Genomic DNA, 4341 nt, shown 5'->3' with positions numbered 1-4341 from the left:
TATATATATATATATTTTGTATGTAAACTTATGTGCACAACTGTTTAAATATATATAACTGTATACACACAACACAAACACACACACACACACACACACACACACACACACACACACACACACACTCTAAGACATCTTTCCAGTCTAATTTTAATGATGCACTCTCGCTCTCTTTCAATAGTATATATTTATATTAATATTTTATGTGATTAATACATCAAACTACAAATGTTTAAATTTTCAAAATTCTAATACTTGACTGAATTTGGTCTGTTATGCTTTGGCAAGTATTTGTAGTATTTGGCACATCAACAAAAATGTTATTTCAGTCAACAAAAAAAATCATGTATTTTTTTTATTAGAGTAAAACAGGCTAAAATATATTAAAAGACTAAGACTACATTTAAAGATACTATATTTAAAGAACATGTCCATCAAAAGACAAAAACTAAGACTAAAACAGACTGAAAGCTGTCATTATTTTTTGTTGTTGTTGTTGAAAGCTGTTTTATTCTCCCATGAACTTAGACAGAATCTACCATCTCCTTCTGTAGGGTGGCACAGATAGTCTACATTAGAAAAGTCAGCTTTCAGTCAAGTGTGTCTTTTCTAGCTCTTCCATGGAAACTCAAATGGGACAAAGTGATTTGTGTGTGTGAGGCTGTGACTGGGCTGAGAGATAAGAGCGACAGCAAGAGAAAGAGACTACAGAAGAGTGAAGGGTCACAGTACGGCCTGGTTCTCTCAGGACAGAAAATGAGGACGGGAGGGATCTGAGACATTAGCAGGCACAGTGCTGATTCATGGCAAATTTCACTGCTGTCTTCCTCTAGTGCTGATAGCACCACAGAATAAAAGTACTTCCCTGACAGTCAGCAAGGCCCATGTGGCAGGGTATACAGGCAGAGGGGTTTGAGCCAGAGAACACAACCTATGGAGGGGATTTGGAACAGAGGCCAAGTAAGCCTCAGACATTCTTCTTTGGCTTGAAAACAGAGGCAGTGTGTGATTCAAATGCAAAAGTCTAAATAAAAACTTTATTTATCAATGTGGCTGCCTCCAATGCCTCCTCCCTCCTTAAAAGTAATTCATTAAAAATTTAATGTGTCAAATAGCAGACCACTATTCTACTTACTTCAATCATCTGCATAAAGGATTCCAAGCTGAAACTGCAAGCCGGAAGTGATGGCACCAAATGTAAACCTGCAGAGCAGGGAAAAACATTCAGCATATTGGAAAAACCCTTCACACTTCAAACTGGAGCAAGACATTGTGAATGAATGTACTGCAGGGTGTGTGTGTTCAAGCATTACAGATGATGAAGCTATCACTCATTCGGCTGGTAAAGAATAATTCAGTCTCTCAGTAAAGTGATAAAAGTGAAAGGGCCACTCAGGCAAGGAAAACACACTCCAGAAGGAAATCCAATTGAGAAAATTGGTGAGGACTGAAAAAATGTCCGAGGTGATAGTAATATAATAAACATGACCCTATCATTTATTTTTACTTTAGACCTCAATTAAGTCTAAATGCATTTTTAACGAGGGTGACATTTTTCAGCCCTAATGAGACTCTGAGAGGTGACGGCCCAGCGCCTCAGGAACTCTCAGTGTGTTTGCTGTTGGAAACCTCATATATCTCCACTTTCTAAAAGGATTGTGCCTCTCTTTAGCTCTCTCTCTCTCACTCAGTGTTTGTTTAACGCTCCAAACCTGGAATGTTTCAGGGGCATTAGGGATGGCTTGTAGAGTAACCAAACACCCAGCAATACAGATCAGAAGACTGTCTATGCATTGATAAAAACAGAGAGTGGGATTTTAGACATTCTTTAGATTGTGAAACTAGTGAAAGAAACCATCATTAGGAGTTAAACTGCTCATAAATGAGGAATCTGAGATGCTGAAATGCAATCTGTGTCCAGGTGATAATCATTTCTCACAGCTCAGGCGTAATTACTCACATCACAGAAGGGCCATACGATCCAGTCCTTTGAGGAACACCACATGGGCATTATACTGAAACATAAGAAACCCAAACCACAGCTATGAGCTGCTAGGGAGACATACTGAACAGGGGGATATACACATTTAATTAATGACTGGAGAGAGGACAGACAGCTCTGTGTGAGTGAGTGAAATTCTGACAGCGATAATCAGACAAATAACAATCTTACTTTCTGTACAGCCCACAGGAAAATGTATTACCGAGATATTTCTTTTTCTGTTCTGTTCTAGAACATCGGGAACTAGCCACCAATAAGACACATTAAACACTTGCTACAACCCTGCCGCATTATGTAACCATGGTTTGTGTACCTGTCAAGTGCAAGAAAAGCAAGTTTGTTTTCAAGCACATTGAAGCTCTTGGCTCGCTCCAGTGATGAACAGCTGTACACGTTCACTTCTGTCTTTCTGCTTGTTAGGTTGCATTAATTTCCTTTTAGGACATGTCTGTGCACTGGAACATTCACATAAAGCTCAAGATGCAAAGCACTGGAGTGGAAAGTAACCAAAAATATATTTCATATTTTCACCATCAACACAGTTCGCTGATGTCTGTGCACACTTTCTTGCTAGCATCCAGTTTTCTTGTGTCCATTCAGACTTGTGCGCAACAGTGAATGTGCCGAGTGCTTAAAAAGAAAGGTCCACTAGGCCTCTCATGGTCTCAAGACACATACCTTGACATGCTGTGAAGACGCTTGATGCGAGTGAGTTGTGGCGCAACAGCAAAAGACGTCCATTTTTACAAAGAAAACAAATTGTTTTGTTTTAACCGATACTAAGATCACACTCTCAGTTTACAGCCTGACAGGAAGAAAGTGCTTTAAAAGCCTTGTAACTGACTAAACAAAGAGTTTGAATAACTTTTTTTTATTGTATCGAATAAATTTTACCATTTACAAAGCCCAATGTCATCACAAAGACCTGAATGGTATCTCAGTTATTCATTAAACCTTAGTAAAGAGGATTTATGATTCAGTATAATACAAAATATCAACTTTATACAAAGATATTTCTCCAACAATTTATTCTACATTAAAAACAGAAACGAATACCATATTGTATTACTGACATACAGTAAGAAAGATAATAATTTCATAACACAGCTAATATAACTTGGTTTTAATGATACATTTTTAGTTAATATTAAAATAATGATAAGAATAATAAATTGGTATATCTGAGTCTTGTTGACATCTGTTTTAAGACTTTGAGGAGACTTGTGAGATTACTACAGTACTTTTCTCAGGAGAAAAATCTTAAAAGCAGGGGAATTAAGCCTAAATCTCCACTGATCTTATTATTGTCTGGGAGAAACAATTGAGATATAAAAGAGATCTCATTTGAGATTGCAGTTTCAAAACAGGAATTTCTATCCATCCTGTGACAGATTTGCCAGAGCTTTCAGACCAAAACAAGATCATAAATATGTATGCCCAAGTTCAGCAAACTTACAGTACAGCGACATATGGGCCCTCTCCAGGGATCCAGGATAAACTGGGCTGCAATGCATCCTACTCAGACCTGCTAACTGAAACATACACGTTAACAGCAGGGGAGACGGGTGGTGTAAGTATGAAAGAGTATGAGCCAGAGGGAAAGGAACGCCAGCAAGTCTAAGCTATGCAGTGCTAGGTGTCATGTTGTTTACATTCGCTCAGACACGGTTCTGCATGTTCTCGCCCCTTATCTCTCTGAGTCAACAACAAGATGGAGCGGTCCCACGTCCTGCAGTGTTTCACTTCAACTGGCCAATTGTTTAAAATGGCCATTTTACTTCTCCGAACATTTATATCAATCTCTCTGAACAGGTTTTTGAGAGATGAGCTCTGAAATACACTTAGCTAAATGGACTAGAACTCTTGAATGCCCATTACAGTCAAATTCCACCAGTGAGGTTATGAAACTGACTGACGCTAGCAAAGACTATAGAATACCCAAAGACATGTCACTCGTGTAGTTTTGAATGGGGAAAAATGCAACGCTCAATACTGAATTCTGAATGAATTCTGAATGAAGGAGCCAATTGCTAATCGGTAAAGTCAACGCGTCACTGCAGCTGCCATTAGACGCGTCCCGGTTGCTATAGAAACAGTCAGCGTTCTGAGACGTGTGCTCAGGACTGTGCATGCGTACTGCATGATCTAGCCTAAATAATAAGCTTTTTATAACGCTATTTGAGCAAAATAAACATTATTTATGACACAGTTGTTATCAGATTTCTTTGGTGATTTCAAATATGAAATTTAATCGCAAGCCTAGTGAACAGTTTTGTAGAATTTGATGTTTCCTCATTCTAAGAGATAGGAGTTGCACTTGGATACCCGAGAGGCATTTC

General features: G+C 38.5%; 1 long non-coding RNA gene across 1 annotated transcript; it reads right to left on the bottom strand.

Moving 5' to 3' along the window:
- Window positions 1-218: 218 nt before the first annotated feature.
- Window positions 219-3628, bottom strand: LOC109109222. Its single transcript, XR_006160783.1, has 4 exons — window positions 3459-3628; window positions 1961-2015; window positions 1136-1203; window positions 219-931 (listed from the first exon to the last, which is right to left on the bottom strand). It is a non-coding gene; the product is annotated as an uncharacterized LOC109109222 (long non-coding RNA).
- Between the last annotated feature and the right edge of the window lie 713 nt (window positions 3629-4341).

The sequence above is a fragment of the Cyprinus carpio genome, chromosome A9 (assembly GCF_018340385.1).
Source record: "Cyprinus carpio isolate SPL01 chromosome A9, ASM1834038v1, whole genome shotgun sequence".
Taxonomy (NCBI): domain Eukaryota; kingdom Metazoa; phylum Chordata; class Actinopteri; order Cypriniformes; family Cyprinidae; genus Cyprinus; species Cyprinus carpio.
Note: the sequence above shows the minus strand (reverse complement) of the source record. Positions and strands in the feature narration are given on the sequence as shown.